A 22,526-nucleotide genomic window follows, 5' to 3' on the forward strand; every position below is an offset into this window, starting at 1 on the left:
TTTTGGTGATGGTCGGATAATATTTAGGGGTCGGAATGGGCAAACACTTATTTGGAGAAAAGTCAACATTTTATTTCAAAGCCAATATCTCTGTTTCTTTAAGAGGTATATCAAAAGCAATACCTGGAAAGGAAAGTAGAAAATATCACCTTTACAACGGTGTAAAGCAGGTTGTCGTAGGTGGTCAAATAGCAAAGATATGGCAATAGCCGATAATGCATCCCATTTTCCGATTTTTTTGTAATCGGATGGTCACGAAATTTTGGGGGTTAATGGGGGTCCCTGATAAGGAAAGTAGAAAATATCACCTTTACAACGGTGTAAAGCAGGTTGTCGTAAGTGGTCAAATAGCAAAGATATGGCAATAGCCGATAATGCATCCCATTTTCCGATTTTTTTGTAATCACGCTACAGGTCGCAATTTTGATTGGATGGTCACGAAATTTTGGGAGTTAATGGGGGTCCCACAGAGGAAGAAGCCTACTGATTTTAATGATGGTCGCATAATATTCAAGGGTCGGAATGGGCAAAAACTTATTTGGAGAAAAGGTCTATCAAAAGCAAAACCTGACAAGGAAAGTAGAAAGGGTGCTTCTATAGCCCCTTTCCAAAAGAAAGGGTGCTCCTATAGCCCCTTTCCAAAAGAAATGGTACTTCTATAGCCCCTTTCCCAAAGAAAGGGTACTTCTATAGCCCCTTTCCAAAAGAAAGGGTGCTTCTATAGCCTCTTTCTGAAAGAAAGGGTGCTCCTATAGCCCCGTTCCAAAAGAAAGGGTACTTCTATAGCCCCTTTCCCAAAGAAAGGGTACTTCTATAGCCCCTTTCCAAAAGAAAGGGTGTTTCTATAGCCTCTTTCTGAAAGAATAGGTGCTTCTATAGCCTCTTTCTGAAAGAAAGGGTGCTTCTATAGCCTCTTTCTGAAAGAAAGGGTGCTCCTATAGCCCCTTTCCAAAAGAAAGGGTACTTCTATAGCCCCTTTCCCAAAGAAAGGGTACTTCTATAGCCCCTTTCCAAAAGAAAGGGTACTTCTATAGCCCCTTTCCAAAAGAAAGGGTGCTTCTATAGCCACTTTCTAAAAGAAAGGGATCTTCTAAAAAACTCTTTCTTTCTGAAAGGTTGCTCCTATAGCCCTTTTCTGAGATAAAGTGTGCTCCAATATACATTTCTGGAAGAAATGGTGCTTCTATAGACTTTTTTAGAAAAAATAGTGCTTCTATAGACTTTTCTGGAAGAAATGGTTCTTTTGTAGATACTTTCTGAAAGGTCTTCCTTCAAAAAGAATCTTAAATAACCTACGTTTTTTACTGGACCTTGAGAAATAAATTAAAGTCTTCTGTTTTACATTCAATTTTCTCCTCAAATTCCATACACACTTCATTCACAAAATATCCAAGAATTGAAAACGAGACTAACCGACGAAAATATTGCAATCGTTTGCAATTTTTATTGACCAAGTCTTTGTCTTGACCAGCAGCAGCAGCAGTATTTTGGGAAGACGCATTTTTATCGTACGAAATAAAAAATGCATTCTTTGCCAAAAAAATTGCCATGAGCAACAGCGGCGAGACACATAAAAATTCTTCAAAAAAATGAAACAAAACTTCGAAATGAAAATGAAAGCTTGGATGGACTAAATTCACAACAACAATAAAAGCAACAACTTAACTGAATTGCCAAGAAAGCCATTAAAACGTTACGACGACGGATGGTAGATTTTGGTATTTTGGCAAAACAGGCAAAAATCGTGATATACGAAACCTTATTAAATCATAAATCAACAAAGTTGGGTTTCGGGAGAGAGAGAGATGCATGCTTGTGGATATTATTATTATGGTATTCAGCGTTTCGTTTTAGTAAATGCTGAAAGTAAGCAAAAACAAAGGGAAGGGTGGAAGGAAGGGGTGAAATGCATTGAGACACGACTGAAGTTATTTTTTGAAATATTTTCTTTTGTTATACAAATCCATTAGTTGGTATTAATGGAGTCATGAGAAGAAGGGAGGAACAATTTCTGCTGTTTGAGGTGGAACCAACTGAGGTCAGTAGGAAGAAAGACTGTCCATGGATTAAGGTCATCACAAAAGCCTAAAATATAAATATTAATTTATTAAAAACTTATAATATTAAAATATTTTATAAATTAACAATTGAATAATTCTTATTTTATTTTTCTTATTGCAGGTAAACATCTTAACTACAACTTCGGGTAAGACCCCTTATTCTTCACTACTTATAATACACGTGCCACTGAATCACCCCTCAGTAGATAACATCTTACAACCAATAAATCATCTCTTAACCATATCCTTGTACTAAAATTAATCCACAGCAACAAAGACCCTGACGATGATTTGTCACATAAAACAAAATAGATATTTTTAAACGGAACTGAACATGATTCCTCACAACATAAAAACAAACAATAATAAAACGTTATCTCTTTTGTGGTTTTCATATTTATTTATAATAGTTTTTTTCTACATAAAATAAACAAAAAAAATTTATAAAATTGCAAGCCGCAATAAAATAACTTCACGTTGTTCCATTTTTTTCAATTGTTGTTATTTTTTGCTGGACATTGGCAAGCTGTAGGAGTTCACCCCCACACGCACACACACATGGGTGTGTGCGTGTTCACAACTTAATATTCATAATTTTTTTTCAATTTTTTTTCTGTTGTGTGCATTAATAATTCTAAAAACATATTGTTATTATTAAATGTTTACACATAATGGCATTTTAATTAGCAAACGAATGAAATGAACAAATAAAACAGACAATCGACAGAGAAGCGATGTGACCTACCGACCAACAACAGAACAGAACAAAACAGATATTTATACAATTCAGCTTTTTTTAAATGGAAAAATATGTTTTTTTTTCAATTTTTTTTCTTTCTTTAAAGTTACAATGAAAATGGAGAATTGAATTGAGGGTATACATAAACGTGTCAAAAACAATAACATGAAAGTCTATAGATGACGCTTTCTTTCAGAACGTGGCTATAGAAGGACCCTGTCTTTCAGAAAGGGACTAGAGAAGGACCCTCTCTTACAGCCAACCTGAGAACAGGGTGGACTTTTTAAATAATTTTTTTCAATCACCCTGAGACCAATAAATATTTTTTTTAATAATTTTTTTCAGCCACCCTGAGACCAATAAACGTGAATTTTTAAATATTTTTTTCTTCACCCACCCTGTGATCAATAAACGTGGATTTTTTAAATATTTTTTTTTACCCACCCTGAGACCAATAAACGTGGATTTTTTTAAATATTTTTTTTTCACCGACCCTAAGACCAATAAACGTGGATTTTTTAAATATTTTTTTTTGTTTCGTCCACCCTGAGACTAATAAACATGGATTTTTTAATTTTTTTTCACTCACCTTGAGACTAATAAGCGTGGATTTTTTAAATATTTTTTTTCACCCACCCTGAGACAAATAAACGTGGATTTTTTAAATATTTTTTTTCACCCACCCTGAGACAAATAAACGTGGATTTTTTAATTTTTTCACTCACCTTGAGACCAATAAACATGGATTTTTTAAATAATTTTTTTCACCCACCCTGAGACCAATTAACATGGATTTTTTAAATATTTTTTTCCACACAACCTGAAATCAATGAACGTGATTTTTTTAAATATTTTTTTTTTTCACCCACCCTGAGATCAATAAAGATGGATTTTTTAACTAAATTTTTTCCGTCACCTTTCGACCTTAGACGTGGATTTTAACTACATTTTGTCGCCACCCTTAAACCTTTAGGCGTGAATTTTTTAAAATTTTTTCCATCACCCTTAGACCTTCAGGCGTGGATTTTAACTACTTTTTTCGTCACCCTTAGACTTTTAGGAGTGGATTTTTTAACACATTTTTTTCCGTCACCCTTAGAACTGAGACCTTTAGGCGTGAATTTTTTAAATATTTTTTTTTTTCACCCACCCTGAAACTTTTAGGGTTGATTTTTTTAAAGAATTTTTTCCAACCACCCTGAGACATTTAGGCGTGGATTTTTTAAATAATTTTTTCCAACCACCCTGAGACATTTAGGCGTGGATTTTTTAAATAATATTTTCCAACCACCCTGAGACATTTAGGCGTGGATTTTTTAAATAATTTTTTCCAACCACCCTGAGACATTTAGGCGTGGATTTTTTAAATAATTTTCTTATCCAACCTGAAACCTTTAGGCGTGGATTTTTTAAATAATTTTCTTATCCAACCTGAAACCTTTAGGCGTGGATTTTTTAAATAATTTTCTTATCCAACCTGAAACCTTTAGGCGTGGATTTTTTAAATAATTTTCTTATCCAACCTGAAACCTTTAGGCGTGGATTTTTTAAATAATTTTCTTATCCAACCTGAAACTTTTAGGCGTGGATTTTTTAAATAATTTTCTTATCCAACCTGAAACCTTTAGGCGTGGATTTTTTAAATAATTTTCTTATCCAACCTGAAACCTTTAGGCGTGGATTTTTTAAATAATTTTCTTATCCAACCTGAAACCTTTAGGCGTGGATTTTTTAAATAATTTTCTTATCCAACCTGAAACTTTTAGGCGTGGATTTTTTAAATAATTTTCTTATCCAACCTGAAACCTTTAAGCGTGGATTTTTTAAATAATTTTCTTATCCAACCTGAAACCTTTAGGCGTGGATTTTTTAAATAATTTTCTTATCCAACCTGAAACCTTTAAGCGTGGATTTTTTAAATAATTTTCTTATCCAACCTGAAACCTTTAGGCGTGGATTTTTTAAATAATTTTCTTATCCAACCTGAAACCTTTAGGCGTGGATTTTTTAAATAATTTTCTTATCCAACCTGAAACCTTTAGGCGTGGATTTTTTAAATAATTTTCTTATCCAACCTGAAACCTTTAGGCGTGGATTTTTTAAATAATTTTCTTATCCAACCTGAAACCTTTAGGCGTGGATTTTTTAAATAATTTTCTTATCCAACCTGAAACCTTTAGGCGTGGATTTTTTAAATAATTTTCTTATCCAACCTGAAACCTTTAGGCGTGGATTTTTTAAATAATTTTCTTATCCAACCTGAAACCTTTAAGCGTGGATTTTTTAAATAATTTTCTTATCCAACCTGAAACCTTTAGGAGTGGATTTTTTAAATAATTTTCTTATCCAACCTGAAACCTTTAAGCGTGGATTTTTTAAATAATTTTCTTATCCAACCTGAAACCTTTAGGCGTGGATTTTTTAAATAATTTTCTTATCCAACCTGAAACCTTTAGGCGTGGATTTTTTAAATAATTTTCTTATCCAACCTGAAACCTTTAGGCGTGGATTTTTTAAATAATTTTCTTATCTAACCTGAAACCTTTAGGCGTGGATTTTTTAAATAATTTTCTTATCTAACCTGAAACCTTTAAGCGTGGATTTTTTAAATAATTTTCTTATCCAACCTGAAACCTTTAGGCGTGGATTTTTTAAATAATTTTCTTATCCAACCTGAAACCTTTAAGCGTGGATTTTTGTAAAGAATATTTTTCCAACCACCCTGAGTCATTTAAGCGTGGATTTTTTAAATAATTTTCTCATCCAACCTGAAACCTTTAGGATTGAATTTTTTAAAGAATTTTTTTCCAACCACCCTGAGACATTTAGGCGTGGATTTTTTAAATAATTTTCTTATCCATCCTGAAACCTTTAGGCGTGGATTTTTTTAATATTTTTTTTTCACCCACCCTGAGACCTTTAGGCGTGGATTTTTTAAATATTTTTTTCAAACCGCCCTGAGACATTTATGCGTGGATCTTTTACATATTTTTTCAAACCGGCCTGAGACATTTATGCGCGGATTTTTTAAATAATTTTCTCATCCAAACTGAAACCTTTAGGGTTGATTTTTGTAAAGAATATTTGTCCAACCACCCTAAAACATTTAGGCGTGGATTTTTTAAATATTTTTTCCAACCACCCTGAAACCTTTAGCCGTGGATTTTTTAAATAATTTTCTCATCCACACTGAAACCTTTAGGGTTGAATTTTTTTAAATAATTTGTTACAACCCCCTTTAGGAGTGGATATTTTAAATATTTTTTTTACCCACCCTGAAACCTTTAGGGTTTAATTTTTTAAATAATTGTTTCCAATCTTTTAAGCGTAGATTTTCAAAATAATTTTTTTACCCACCCTACAACCTTTAGGGTTTAATTTTCTAAATAATTTTTTTTCCAAGCATCTTTAAGCGTGGATTTTTAAAATAATTTTTTCCAACCACCCTGAGACCTTTAGGAGTGGATTTTTAAAATAATTTTTTCCAACCAGCCTGAGACCTTTAGGCGTGGATTTTTTAAATATTTTTTCAAACCACCCTGAAACCATTAGGCGTGAATTTTTTAAGTAAATTTTTTCAGCACCCTGAAACCGTTAGGCGAAGATTTTTCAAATAATCTTTTTCAGCACCCTGAAACCGTTAGGCGTAGATGTTTTAAATAATTTTTTTCAGCCACCCTGAAACATTTAGGATTGAATTTTTTATGTACATTTTTTCACACACCCTGAAACCGTTAGGCGAAGATTTTTTAAAATAAATATTTTTCAGCCACCCTGAACCTGTTAGAAGTAGATTTTTAAATACATTTTCCAGCCACCCTGAAACCTTTAAAGCGTCTACTAAAATCTCTGCCAATTTTAGTCTCCCCTTTAAACGTTTTTTTAACATCAGCAACACCTCGAAACCTCAAAAGGTAGACCAACAAAAAAAATAAATAAACCAACAGATACCAAAAATAGAAAAAACACGTGAAATAACAAAAACCACAACATGTTAGCTCAGAACATGAACACACACACACAAACACTCGTCGGATACACAACACAAACTCTAACAAAAAATGGAATAAATTTATCAAAACAAAACCGACAAAAAAACATAAATTTTAAAACACTCCATGAATTAGGCAAAACAAAAAAAAAACAGCAAACCTAAAAAAGAAAAAAAAAAACATACAACAACCACCAGCACAAAAACAACAACAATCAAATCGAGATGGGCTGCCGTTTTTATTCAAATATTTTTCTTTTTTAGCAATTTCCAGATACCGTCATCAATTGATTGATTTATGGTTATCGGAACAGCAACAGAAGCAGTGCCCACACACAGCTCGGTTGGGTCTATTTCTCCCCCAAAAAAATATGAATTATGAAAAGTAATTAAAATATTACTCTATTTCTAATGGATGTGCCCAACAGCAATCACAACAACAACAAACATGACAACAACACCTTCCATCCATCTCTCTTTCCCTTCCCTACCGCACTCCATTCTTGGTGGCCATTAAAAATCCACAAATATTTGTGTTGTGTTCTTTGCATACAAATCGAAATTTTAGCTATGGACAACAAAACAACAACAACACGGTCGACAACAAATCGCCAACAAAATGAAATATATATTTGTACACTTGTGATTTTAATCAAAAGGCCTGCAAAGTTATGATGAAGTTGTTGGTGTTGCCATTGTTGTTGTCATTTGTGTTGTTGTTGCTGTCCATTTTAGAATTCTAATTTAATATTCTAAACACAAAAATAACACAGTTTTAAGCACCTTGCGTCATGTCTTTATTCTTCTACTTCTTATGGTCACAACAAATGACAACAACAACAACAACACCACCAACAGCAATTGTTAGAAGACCTAAGCAACGTGGTGTTGTTGATGGTTGCATAAAAGCCTTAATGCCGCCGCCGCCACTCATTCATGGAGCATTAAAATTGATTGGCAATGGGTACGCCTGCGCACTTGTGTTCAACATGCCCCACAACAACATCATTGACAAGCGAAGAATGTGTTCGACAACAAAAGCCATTTGTTGGGTGAGGAATGCAAATGACTTTTTGTTTGGTCACATAGAGGAATGGAATGGCATGAATAGTCATCCGAAGTGAATTTTATGCGTAGTTAAGTGATTGGTGACAGAAGGTCTGGTGACAAATGAAAGGTGCGAAAAACTAACAACTAGATTAGAGGAGAAAACAAGGAGCTCAGGCTGAAAAAAATATTTATTTTTATATTGGCCTCTGGGTGATTGGACAAATTTAAAAAAATTATTTAAAAAATCCACGTTTATTGGTCTCAGGGTAGCTGAAAAAAATTATTTAAAAAATCCTCGTTTATTGGTCTCAGGTTAGCTGAAAAAAATTATTTAAAAAATCCACGTTTATTGGTCTCAGGGTAGCTGAAAAAAATTATTTAAAAAATCCACGTTTATTGGTCTCAGGGTAGCTGAAAAAAATATTTAAAAAATCCACGTTTATTGGTCTCAGGGTAGCTGAAAAAAATTATTTAAAAAATCCACGTTTATTGGTCTCAGAGTGGGTTGAAAAACTATTAAAAAATCCACGTTTATTGGTCTCAGAGTGGGTGGAAAAAATTATTTAAAAAATCCACGTTTATTGGTCTCAGGGTAGCTGAAAAAAAATTATTTAAAAAATCCACGTTTATTGGTCTCAGGGTAGCTGAAAAAAATTATTTAAAAAATCCACGTTTATTGGTCTCAGGTAGCTGAAAAAAATATTTAAAAAATCCACGTTTATTGGTCTCAGGGTAGCTGAAAAAAATTATTTAAAAAATCCACGTTTATTGGTCTCAGGGTAGCTGAAAAAAATTATTTAAAAAATCCACGTTTATTGGTCTCAGGGTAGCTGAAAAAAATTATTTAAAAAATCCACGTTTATTGGTCTCAGGGTAGCTGAAAAAATTATTTAAAAAATCCACGTTTATTGGTCTGAGGGTGGTTGAAAAAAATTATTTAAAAAATCCACGTTTATTGGTCTGAGGATGGTTGAAAAAAATTATTTAAAAAATCCACGTTTATTGGTCTGAGGGTGGTTGAAAAAAATTATTTAAAAAATCCACGTTTATTGGTCTCAGGGTAGCTGAAAAAATTATTTAAAAAATCCACGTTTATTGGTCTCAGGGTAGCTGAAAAAAATTATTTAAAAAATCCACGTTTATTGGTCTGAGGGTGGTTAAAAAAAAATTATTTAAAACATCCACGTTTATTGGTCTGAGCGTGGTTGAAAAAAATTATTTAAAAAACCCACGTTTATTGGTCTGAGCGTGGTTGAAAAAAATTATTTAAAAAATCCACGTTTATTGGTCTGAGGGTGGTTGAAAAAAATTATTTAAAAAATCCACGTTTATTGGTCTGAGGGTGGTTGAAAAAAATTATTTAAAAAATCCACGTTTATTGGTCTGAGGGTGGTTGAAAAAAATTCTTTAAAAAATCCACGTTTATTGGTCTGAGGGTGGTTGAAAAAATTATTTAAAAAATCCACGTTTATTGGTCTGAGGGTGGTTGAAAAAAATTATTTAAAAAATCCACGTTTATTGGTCTCAGGGTAGCTGAAAAAATTATTTAAAAAATCCACGTTTATTGGTCTCAGGGTAGCTGAAAAAAATTATTTAAAAAATCCACGTTTATTGGTCTGAGGGTGGTTAAAAAAAATTATTTAAAACATCCACGTTTATTGGTCTGAGCGTGGTTGAAAAAAATTATTTAAAAAACCCACGTTTATTGGTCTGAGCGTGGTTGAAAAAAATTATTTAAAAAATCCACGTTTATTGGTCTGAGGGTGGTTGAAAAAAATTATTTAAAAAATCCACGTTTATTGGTCTGAGGGTGGTTGGAAAAATTATTTAAAAAATCCACGTTTATTGGTCTGAGGGTGGTTGAAAAAAATTATTTAAAAAATCCACGTTTATTGGTCTCAGGGTAGCTGAAAAAATTATTTAAAAAATCCACGTTTATTGGTCTCAGGGTAGCTGAAAAAAATTATTTAAAAAATCCACGATTATTGGTCTGAGGGTGGTTAAAAAAAATTATTTAAAACATCCACGTTTATTGGTCTGAGCGTGGTTGAAAAAAATTATTTAAAAAACCCACGTTTATTGGTCTGAGCGTGGTTGAAAAAAATTATTTAAAAAATCCACGTTTATTGGTCTGAGGGTGGTTGAAAAAAATTATTTAAAAAATCCACGTTTATTGGTCTGAGGGTGGTTGAAAAAATTATTTAAAAAATCCACGTTTATTGGTCTGAGGGTGGTTGAAAAAAATTATTTAAAAAATCCACGTTTATTGGTCTCAGGGTAGCTGAAAAAATTATTTAAAAAATCCACGTTTATTAGTCTCAGGGTAGCTGAAAAAAATTATTTAAAAAATCCACGTTTATTGGTCTGAGGGTGGTTAAAAAAAATTATTTAAAACACCCACGTTTATTGGTCTGAGCGTGGTTGAAAAAAATTATTTAAAAAACCCACGTTTATTGGTCTGAGCGTGGTTGAAAAAAATTATTTAAAAAACCCACGTTTATTGGTCTGAGGGTGGTTGAAAAAAATTATTTAAAAAATCCACGTTTATTGGTCTGAGGGTGGTTGAAAAAAATTATTTAAAAAACCCACGTTTATTGGTCTGAGGGTGGTTGAAAAAAATTACTTAAAAAATCCACGTTTATTGGTCTGAGGATGGTTGAAAAAAATTATTTAAAAAATCCACGTTTATTGGTCTGAGGGTGGTTGAAAAAAATTATTTAAAAAATCCACGTTTATTGGTCTCAGGGTAGCTGAAAAAAAATTATTTAAAAAATCCACGTTGATTGGTCTGAGGGTGGCTGAATAAAATTATTTAAAAAATTCACGTTGATTGGTCTGAGGGTGGCTGAATAAAATTATTTAAAAAATCCACGTTGATTGGTCTGAGGGTGGTTGAAAAAAATAATTTAAAAAAATCCACGTTTATTGGTCTGAGGGTGGTTGAAAAAAATAATTTAAAAAATCCACGTTTACTGGTCTGAGGGTGGTTGAAAAAAATAATTTAAAAAAATCCACGTTTATTGGTCTGAGGGTGGTTGAAAAAAATAATTTAAAAAATCCACGTTTAATGGTCTGAGGGTTGTTGAAAAAAATTATTTAAAAAATCCACGTTTATTGGTCTGAGGGTGGTTAAAAAAAATTATTTAAAACATCCACGTTTATTGGTCTGAGCGTGGTTGAAAAAAATTATTTAAAAAACCCACGTTTATTGGTCTGAGCGTGGTTGAAAAAAATTATTTAAAAAATCCACGTTTATTGGTCTGAGGGTGGTTGAAAAAAATTATTTAAAAAATCCACGTTTATTGGTCTGAGGGTGGTTGAAAAAATTATTTAAAAAATCCACGTTTATTGGTCTGAGGGTGGTTGAAAAAAATAATTTAAAAAATCCACGTTTAATGGTTTGAGGGTTGTTGAAAAAAATTATTTAAAAAATCCACGTTTATTGGTCTGAGGGTGGTTAAAAAAAATTATTTAAAACATCCACGTTTATTGGTCTGAGCGTGGTTGAAAAAAATTATTTAAAAAACCCACGTTTATTGGTCTGAGCGTGGTTGAAAAAAATTATTTAAAAAATCCACGTTTATTGGTCTGAGGGTGGTTGAAAAAATTATTTAAAAAATCCACGTTTATTGGTCTGAGGGTGGTTGAAAAAAATTATTTAAAAAATCCACGTTTATTGGTCTCAGGGTAGCTGAAAAAATTATTTAAAAAATCCACGTTTATTGGTCTCAGGGTAGCTGAAAAAAATTATTTAAAAAATCCACGTTTATTGGTCTGAGGGTGGTTAAAAAAAATTATTTAAAACATCCACGTTTATTGGTCTGAGCGTGGTTGAAAAAAATTATTTAAAAAATCCACGTTTATTGGTCTGAGGGTGGTTGAAAAAAATTATTTAAAAAATCCACGTTTATTGGTCTGAGGGTGGTTGAAAAAAATTACTTAAAAAATCCACGTTTATTGGTCTGAGGGTGGTTGAAAAAATTATTTAAAAAATCCACGTTTATTGGTCTGAGGGTGGTTGAAAAAAATTATTTAAAAAATCCACGTTTATTGGTCTGAGGATGGTTGAAAAAAATTATTTAAAAAATCCACGTTTATTGGTCTGAGGGTGGTTGAAAAAAATTATTTAAAAAATCCACGTTTATTGGTCTCAGGGTAGCTGAAAAAAAATTATTTAAAAAATCCACGTTGATTGGTCTGAGGGTGGCTGAATAAAATTATTTAAAAAATCCACGTTGATTGGTCTGAGGGTGGTTGAAAAAAATAATTTAAAAAAATCCACGTTTATTGGTCTGAGGGTGGTTGAAAAAAATAATTTAAAAAATCCACGTTTACTGGTCTGAGGGTGGTTGAAAAAAATTATTTAAAAAAATCCACGTTTATTGGTCTGAGGGTGGTTAAAAAAAAATTATTTAAAAAATCCACGTTTATTGGTCTGAGCGTGGTTGAAACAAATTATTTAAAAGATCCACGTTTATTGGTCTGAGGGTGGTTGAAAAAAATTATTTAAAAAATCCACGTTTATTGGTCTGAGGGTGGTTAAAAAAAATTATTTAAAAAATCCACGTTTATTGGTCTGAGGGTGGTTGAAAAAAATTATTTAAAAAATCCAAGTTTATTGGTCTGAGGGTGGTTGAAAAAAATTATTTAAAAAAATCCACGTTTATTGATCTGAGGGTGGTTGAAAAAAAAAAATATTTAAAAAATCCACGTTTATTGGTCTGAGGGTGGTTGAAAAAATTTATTTAAAAAATCCACGTTTATTGGTCTGAGGGTGGTTGAAAAAAATTATTTAAAAAATCCACGTTTATTTGATCTGAGGGTGGTTGAAAAAAATTATTTAAAAAATCCAAGTTTATTGGTCTGAGGGTGGTTGAAAAAAATTATTTAAAAAATCCACGTTTATTGGTCTGAGGGTGGTTGAATAAATGATTTAAAAAATCCACGTTTATTGGTCTGAGGGTGGTTGAAAAAATTTATTTAAAAAATCCACGTTTATTGGTCTGAGGGTGGTTAAAAAAAAATTATTTAAAAAATCCACGTTTATTGGTCTGAGGGTGGTTGAAAAAAATTATTTAAAAAATCCACGTTTATTGGTCTGAGGGTGGTTGAAAAAAATTATTTAAAAAATCCACGTTTATTGGTCTGAGGGTGGTTGAAAAAAATTATTTAAAAAATCAGTTTTTGTTGGTGTTAAAGTGGCCGATTTTTTTTTAATTCACGTTTATACTAATCCCCCTCTCATCTATTTTCATCTCCAGCAATGTGTAATAAAGCCATAAACGGCCAAATGTAAAACAATTTTCGAACCGCAACAACAAAATCGCTCCATTACAATTTCCGGTGATGACTATTTTGAAGCGTTTAAAGTGGTCATAACAAGCAGCGCATGGCTGGCTACTCAAACATTTGATAAGCCTGAATTGTTCACAACCCCCGACCGACCTCCATTCGTGTGGTTTTTGTTACTTTTTTTTGGCTACAACAAAATGCCATTAAATGCTATTATCCACAACAGCAACAACAACGGTGACGATGACAACAAGAAAATAATGAAATGACACAAAACGACTTAATCAAATTCGCATTAAAGTCATGCCAAAGCTAAGCAACGACAACGATAAGCGTTTTAATTTCAATTTTTGTGAATGTTCGTTTAGACGACAAACTGTCTAAAACGCCAAAGTGGTTGGAAAAGGGGGGTAGGGGATGTGGATTGGTCTACACTTTAAAATGGCTAATCAATGGCTGTTAAATGTCAATCAAAAAAATAATGAAAGCCAAAAAAGCAACAACCAAAAAAGTTGCTGAATTAATAAATTACATGAACGATTCGGTACAAAAAATACGTCAAAACCATAAGAGCCACCACCAAAATTGGAACAAGCAATTTAAAGTTGAATTTTGTGCTGTAGGCAAAAGGTGAAGCTAGGCAGAGAGGGTTAAAAGGGGTTCATTCTATGTGTGCTGCGACGGTTCCACCTCAAACAAATGGAGCGTAACCACTTTAACCTCAAATATTTTACAAACCAAACTGAAATACAGTTTTTTGTTTTGTTTTTCTTTTTTTTTTTGATTTTATTGTCCCCTCCAGCTATTAACCATAGCGTTTGTATGAGTGGGGGTACCACCACTGACAAACAGCAAACAACAGGTGACAATTTTATGGACAGCTAACACTTGGAAAAAAAATTTAAACTACAATTCAAACAAAACTGAGCAACAACAACACCAGCCATGAATTTTAATTTGCCCTCAACAACAACACAATGTTTGAAAAATAAAAAAAAACACTAAAACGAAAATAGAAACAAAAAACAACAACAAACAAAATACAACAACATGAATATAATTACAACAACCATGACAATAATTACAACGGTTGCACTTAAACTGCTGTAAAATTATCGCCAAAAGGTTTGTCTACAAAACGCAAAGCGGAACAGAGAATTACAAGCGGAGAGCATGAATTTGGGTAGTAATTTTTGTTAATTTGTAAAACGGTTGACTAGAACAAATTATTTGGAAATGTCACGGAACAGATAATTTGGATGGATTTGTTAAGTAATTTTTTTCAGCCCTCCAGAGATCTTTAGGCGTGGATTGTTTAAGTAATTGTTACAGCCTCCCTGAGACCAATACACGTGAATTTTTTTAAATAAATTTGTCCAACTATCCTTAGACCAATAAACGTGGATTTTTTAAAGAAATATTTCCAACCAACCTGAGACCAATAAACGTGGATTTTTTAAAGAAATTTTTCCAACCAACCTGAGACCAATAAACGTGGATTTTTTTAATAAATTTTCCAACCAACCTGAGACCAATAAACGTGGATTTTTTAAATAAATTTTTAAAACCAACCTGTGACCAATAAACGTGGATTTTTTAAATAAAATTTTCCAACCACCCTGAGACCAATAAAGGTGGATTTTTTAAATAAATTTTTCCAACCACCCTGAGACCAATAAACGTGGATTTTTTAAATAAATTTTTCCAACTACCCTGAGACCAATAAACGTGGATTTTTTAAATAAATTTTTCCAACTACCCTGAGACCAATAAACGTGAATTTTTTAAATAAAATTTTCCAACCACCCTGGGACCAATAAACGTGGATTTTTAAATAATTTTTTTCACCCACCCTCAGACCAGGAAACGTGGATTTTTTAAATAATTTTTTTCACCCACACTCAGACCAATAAACGTGGATTTTTTAAATAATTTTTTCACCCACACCAACCCTCAGGCCAATAAACGTGGATTTTTTAAATAATTTTTTCACTCTCCCTCAGACCAATAAATATGGATTTTTTTAATAAATTTTTCCAACCACCCTGAGACCAATGAGCGTGGATTTTATAAATATTTTTTTCAGCCGCCCTGAAACCATTAGGCGTGGATTTTTAAATACATTTTTCAGACCCCCCTGAGACCAATAAACGTGAATTTTTTAAATTAATTTTTCCAACTACCCTGAGTCCAATAAACGTGGATTTTTTAAATAAATTTTTCCAACCACCCTGAGACCAATAAGCGTGGATTTTTTAAATAAATTTTTCCAACCACCCTGAGACCTTTAGGCGGGGATTTTTTAAATAATTTTTCCAAACACCCTGAGACCTTTAGGCGTGGATTTTTTAAATAATTTTTTCCAACCACCCTGAGACCTTTTGGCGTGGATTTTTGAAATAATTTTTTCCAACCACCCTGAGACCTTTAGGCGTGGATTTTTTAAATAATTTTTTTCCAACCACCCTGAGACCTTTAGGCGTGGATTTTTTAAATAATTTTTTCCAACCACCCTGAGACCTTTAGGCGTGGATTTTTTAAGTAATTTTTTTCCAACCACCCTGAGACCTTTTGGCGTGGATTTTTTAAATAAATTTTTCCAACCACCCTGAGACCAATCAACGTGGATTTTTTAAATAAATTTTTCCAACTACCCTGAGACCAATAAACGTGGATTTTTTAAATAAATTTTTCCAACTACCCTGAGACCAATAAACGTGGATTTTTTAAATAAATTTTTCCAACTACCCTGAGACCAATAAACGTGGATTTTTTAAATAATTTTTTCCACCCCTCTGAGACCAATGAACGTAGATTTTTTAAATAATTTTTTCCACCCACTCTGAGACCAATAAACGTGGATTTTTTAAATAATTTTTTCCACCCACTCTGAGACCAATAAACGTGGATTTTTTAAATAATTTTTTCCACCCACTCTGAGACCAATAGACGTGGATTTTTTAAATAATTTTTTCCACCCACTCTGAGACCAATAAACGTGGATTTTTTAAATAAGTTTTTCCACCCACTCTGAGACCAATAAACGTAGATTTTTTAAATAATTTTTTTCACCCACCCTCAGACCAATAAACGTGGATTTTTTAAATAATTTTTTCCACCCACTCTGAGACCAATAAACGTGGATTTTTTAAATAATTTTTCCCAACCACTCTGAGACCAATAAACGTGGATTTTTTTAATAAATTTTTCCAACTGCCCAGAGACCAATAAACGTGGATTTTTTAAATAATTTTTTCCACCCACCCTGAGACCAATAAACGTGGATTTTTTAAATAAATTTTTCCAACCAACCTGAGACCAATAAACGTGGATTTTTTAAATAAATTTTTCCAACCACCCTGAGACCAATAAACGTGGATTTTTTTATTAAATTTTTCCAACCACCCTGAGACCAATAAACGTGGATTTTTTAAATAATTTTTTCACCCACCCTCAGACCAATAAACGTGGATTTTTTTAAATAATTTTTTTCACCCACCCTCAGACCAATAAACGTGGATTTTTTAATAATTTTTTTCACCCTCCCTCAGACCAATAAACGTGGATTTTTTAAATAACTTTTTTCACCCACCCTCAGACCAATAAACGTGGATTTTTTAAATAATTTTATTCACCCACCCTCAGACCAATAAACGTGGATTTTTTAAATAATTTTTTCCAACCACCCTGAGACCAATAAACGTGGATTTTTTAAATAACTTTTTTCACCCACCCTGAGACCAATAAACGTGGCTTTTTTAAATAATTTTTTTCACCAACCAATAAACGTGGATTTTTTAAATAATTTTTTTTCACCAACCAATAAACGTGGATTTTTTAAATAATTTTTTCCACCCACCCTGAGACCAATAAACGTGGATTTTTTTAATAAATTTTTCCAACCACCCTGAGACCAATAAACGTGGATTTTTTAAATAAATTTTTCCAACCACCCTGAGACCAATAAACGTGGATTTTTTAAATAAATTTTTCCAACCACCCTGAGACCAATAAACGTGGATTTTTTAAATAATTTTTCCCACCCACTCTGAGACCAATAAACGTGGATTTTTTAAATAATTTTTTCAGCTACCCTGAGACCAATAAACGTGGGTTTCTTAAATAATTTTTTCAGCTACCCTGAGACCAATAAACGTGGATTTCTTAAATAATTTTTTCCACCCACTCTGAGACCAAAAAACGTGGATTTCTTAAATAATTTTTTCCACCCACTCTGAGACCAATAAACGTGGATTTTTTAAATAATTTTTTCCACCCACTCTGAGACCAATAAACGTGGATTTTTTAAATAATTTTTTCCACCCACTCTGAGACCAATAAACGTGGATTTTTTAAATAATTTTTTCCACCCACTCTGAGACCAATAAACGTGGATTTTTTTAAATAATTTTTTCCACCCACCCTGAGACCAATAAACGTGGATTTTTTAAATAATTTTTTCCACCCACTCTGAGACCAATAAACGTGGATTTTTTAAATAATTTTTTCCACCCACTCTGAGACCAATAAACGTGGATTTTTTAAATAATTTTTTCCACCCACTCTGAGACCAATAAACGTGGATTTTTAAATAATTTTTTTTCACCCACTCTGAGACCAATAAACGTGGATTTTTTAAATAATTTTTTTCAGCCAGTCTGAGATGTACACACTTGGGTTCACTGACCTTTGGGTGTGGATGTTTTTTAAATAAATTTTTAAATTAAATTTTTGTGTTGATTAAATGTAATAAACTGATTTAAATGTCTCCAGCATGTGTCATATAAATGTCATATATCACTTTGTGCCCAAAAAAAAAATCCTAAGAAAATTTAATAATAATTTTATTTTATTATCAAAGACCTATCAAATATGCTCCAATTACTCATTTAAATTCTAAAGAAATAAAAAAAAATTAAATATTCTATGAAATATGTATGTTTATAGATGACAATGTGTATGTATGAATAATTACTCATGTGGCCGTATATCATTTTTGTGCTGCATGGCTGGCGTGACAAATTAAATGGGGTGTAAAAATGTGATTTTCATTATTTGTTGCTTCTCTTGGAACAATTTTTTAATATGTGATCAGAGAGCGTTTAATGTGGTGTCATCCTAATAAGGGAGTGGGTAGGTAACACAACTTAAATTATATTTTCAAGTCCAGTGATGTAGGGGTTATTTACACCACTAAAAAGTCCTGAGGCCAAGTCATAAAATTGTAATCAATGTTTTTTTTAGCATGATTGCATCCTTTTACCCACCCTGCCATGTAACCTATCTTCGTGACATGTCATTACCTGCTCGTTGATTTTAAATTACGTATGAAATCATATTTTCCCTTTTAATTTATTTATGTTTTTCCCTTTCCAATTTTTTTCGTAATTATTCGCCCACTTTATGTCATGACACCTGCTGACATCTGTCTGTGATTTGGATGGGCATCCCTTCATTCTGCCCGTCTCTCTCCTCTCTGCCTGCTGTCCAATATAAAGACATCATGTCGGTCAGTTTGACCATAAATGTGTTACTGGTCGGACATAAGCCAGACGCCTGACATTTTGACAACTTCCCGTGGACTTGTTGAAAAGGGCCTTCCAATTCACACAACAAAGAGACCCTCATCTTGGGTTAATGTGGTTTATGCTCATCACTTTGTTCGGTATTGAACTTTAGTTATGGCTGGTGGATTTTGATTTCTCAACATTATGGCCCATTTTTTTGTTATGAAGGAGTCAAAGAAAAATAAAATAAAAAATTTAACAAAACATCAGACATTTTTATGAAGTTCTGTTTCGGCTGATTTTTTTTATTATATTCCAAAACATTTTTTTTGTTTATAAATTCTTCGTATTGTTTACTTTTTGGGTACCGGCAGGTTGGATGTCTGGTTTTTTCATCTTCTTCTTCTTCTTTGGCTAATTTGATTGCCTCAAAGCTCAACGTCTTAGCCTGTTTTTAGTTTATGGTGCGTATTGCCTCTTGTTGTTATTTCGTTTGTCATGAATTTTATTTGTGTGCGAGTTTTGATCATGACCAAGACGCAGACAACAACGTCGTTGTCGTTCACGATGATGTTGCTGCTGTTGATGATGACGATGATGGTTTTATCAGCCAAAAAATTTACGCATTTAACCTTGAAGTAGTTTTTATGCCGTTGAATGCTGCCCAGTTTCATGTTTGAATTTTCGGTGTAAACAAAACATAAAAACGCTTCACCAAGAAAGAAAACTAAACAAAACCCAGGCAAACTAAGGTAATATCAAAAAAGTTGTGTCGTTTACTTTCGGAGGAAACAGTCAATAAACAGAAACTATATTTTCATGTTTTTGGATGTTTGTTATTATTTACTTAAAAGTTCTCCAAGATAAACTGAGAAATCTTTCACGATGAGAAGGCAATGCGAAGGGCAGGTAAATGTGACGCAAGTTCACGAAGAGATATGTTAACAGGCAAATGAAAAAATCAAAGCCTAAAGGTCCCATAGTTGCTAAAAAAAATTTACTTTAAAGATCCACGTTCATTGGTCTCAGGGTAGTCGGAAAAATTTATTTAAAAAATCCACGTTTATTGGTCTCAGGGTGGCTGATAAAAATTATTTAAAAAAATCCACGTTTATTGGTACCAGGGTGGCTGGGAAAAATTATTTAAAAAATCCACGTTTATTGGTCTCAGGGTGGCTTTGAAAAATTATTTAAAAAATCCACGTTTATTGGTCTCAGGGTGGCTTTGAAAAATTATTTAAAAAATCCACGTTTATTGGTCTCAGGGTGGCTAAGAAAAATTATTTAAAAAATCCACGTTTATTGGTCTCAGGGTGGCTGATAAAAATTATTTAAAAAATCCACGTTTATTGGTCTCAGGGTGGCTAAGAAAAATTATTTAAAAAATCCACGTTTATTGGTCTCAGGGTGGCTGAAAAAAATTATTTAAAAAATCCACGTTTATTGGTCTCAGGGTGGCTGAAAAAAATTATTTAAAAAATCCACGTTTATTGGTCTCAGGGTGGGTGGAAAAAATTATTTAAAAAATCCACGTTTGTTGGTCTCAGGGTGGGTGGAAAAAATTATTTAAAAAATCCACGTTTATTGGTCTCAGGGTGGGTGGAAAAAATTATTTAAAAAATCCACGTTTATTGTTGTCAGGGTGGGTGGAAAAAATTATTTGAAAAATCCACGTTTATTGGTATTAGGTTGAGTGAAAAAATTTTTTTAAAAAATCCACGTTTATTGGTCTCAGGGTGGGTGGAAAAAATTATTTAAAAAATCCACGTTTATTGGTATTAGGCTGGGTGAAAAAAATTTTTTAAAAAATCCACGTTTATTGGTACCAGGGTGGGTGAAAAAAATTATTTAAAAAATCCACGTTTATTGGTATTAGGCTGGGTGAAAAAAATTATTTAAAAAATCCACGTTTATTGGTATTAGGCTGGGTGAAAAAAATTATTTAAAAAATCCACGTTTATTGGTATTAGGTTGAGTGAAAAAAATTATTTATTAAATCCACGTTTATTGGTCTCAGCGTGGCTGAAAAAAAATTATTTAAAAAATCCACGTTTATTGTTGTCAGGGTGGGTGGAAAAAATTAGTTAGAAAATCCACATCTAAATTGTTCAGATTGAATGAAAAAATAATTTCGTTAAAACTCCATCTATCTCTCATTCTCTCACTCTCCAATTAAACCGGATATCCATCTCAATAACCATTTACGTATCCTATAATTTACTCAGTATCTCAAAATGTTAATAATTACCGGTTATCACACATTTCCATTTCCTTTCATCCTTCTCCATAACCTGCATATCCTTTATGCTGCTCTAACATTCCGGTTGGTCAGTTAATAACATATTTATTAAAGATGCTCGACTTCAATTTAATTGTCATAATAAATCATCATTTTCGAACAGCCAGGCAGGCAATCTAATCGGTTGTCAATGTCATTATGTATGGTGAATGTGTATGTGTGTGTGACCAGCTGTCCGGCAAGTAAGTAAATTATTGTAAACTGAATTTAAATATTCCAAGCGAACAAATGATGAATGCAATTAATTTTATGTGATATGTCAACCAAATGGCTGGGAACGGACGGACGAATGAACACAAGAACAGGTTGACTTATCAGAAGTCACAAAGTCAACCATAAAGGGAGTCAGCCAGGCAGCCAGCCAGTCAATCAGTCATTAAGATTTACATATTCGAATGTCATATCGAGAGTCGCTCGGTCGATCTGTCGCTTCCATTTGCATTGCATTTTTTTTGCAGTCATTCCGATGGAATTTCTCATCAATATTCAGGCATGCCAATGACAGGTATGACAATGACACCCTATAATTATGAGATATGCATAGCATTGTTCCACATCATGCCACGGAAGGGATGGAAGGCAGGCATTCGTGTCATTTGTTGTTACATCAAGGTAAAGTCATAACATAACCTATCGTATCGTATCTGATATAAATATTTATGGTTTATGCAAATGATTTGCGATACTATGCGGAAAATGTTATGATACTGGAGGAGCATAGTACTTTTTGGAATATATAAATATTAATAACTCCATATGTGAGAACATATAGTACAGGGAGAGGAGCTACAGGAAGCAGTCGCTATCCATGGCCTGACATTTCCTTGTCATTTCAAGCCATTAACAATCATTGTCTTGCCTTTTGAGCTTCCTCCTCCTCTTGTCAGAATTTTAAGTAGTGATTTTTATATCCTACACAACAACACATCAACGCCACTTGGCAACTTTGTCATGCAGTGAGTGCCTAAGTGAGCACACACGCTTCTAGTGGGAATAGTTGTGCTCTGCTTAATATGTATTATGATGTTGTTGTAGTGCCACTTATTGTCAACATTGGCACTTATTGCGAAATCTTGAGCCATCATCAACTCTTCGGGGAATTATGTAATTAATATGAGATCCTTATTAGTGGCTTCAAGGACACTGAAGCGAAAAGTTCCGGAAAGTTGTTGAGTAATATAAGTGGGATATATTCGGCGTGGATTTTTTAAGTAAATTTTTTCAGCCACCCAAAGACCTTTAGGCGTGGATTTTTTAAGTACATTTTTTCAGGCACCCAAAGACCTTTAGGCGTGGATTTTTTAAGTACATTTTTTCAGGCACCCAAAGACCTTTAGGCGTGGATTTTTAAGTACATTTTTTCAGCCACCCAAAGACCTTTAGGCGTGGATTTTTTAAGTACATTTTTTCAGCCACCCAAAGACCTTTAGGCGTGGATTTTTTAAGTACATTTTTTCAGCCACCCAAAGACCTTTAGGCGTGGATTTTTTAAGTACATTTTTTCAGCCACCCAAAGACCTTTAGGCGTGGATTTTTTAAGTACATTTTTTCAGCCACCCAAAGACCTTTAGGCGTGGATTTTTTAAGT

General features: G+C 32.8%; 1 protein-coding gene across 5 annotated transcripts in view; it reads left to right on the top strand.

Moving 5' to 3' along the window:
- Positions 1 to 22,526, top strand: part of LOC141401152 (uncharacterized) — a 275,773-nt gene that overhangs the window by 47,400 nt on the left and 205,847 nt on the right. The window contains exon 3 of one of the 5 annotated variants that reach the window (XM_073981074.1): positions 2,182 to 2,206. The exons of the other annotated variants lie outside the window; for them this stretch is intronic. The gene's annotated coding sequence lies outside the window, so the exon portion shown is untranslated. The remainder of the gene's footprint in view (positions 1 to 2,181; positions 2,207 to 22,526) is intronic. 5 annotated transcript variants of the gene reach the window in all.

This window comes from Musca autumnalis, unplaced genomic scaffold (assembly GCF_047663935.1).
Source record: "Musca autumnalis isolate F117 unplaced genomic scaffold, ASM4766393v1 scaffold_4, whole genome shotgun sequence".
Taxonomy (NCBI): Eukaryota; Metazoa; Arthropoda; class Insecta; order Diptera; family Muscidae; genus Musca; species Musca autumnalis.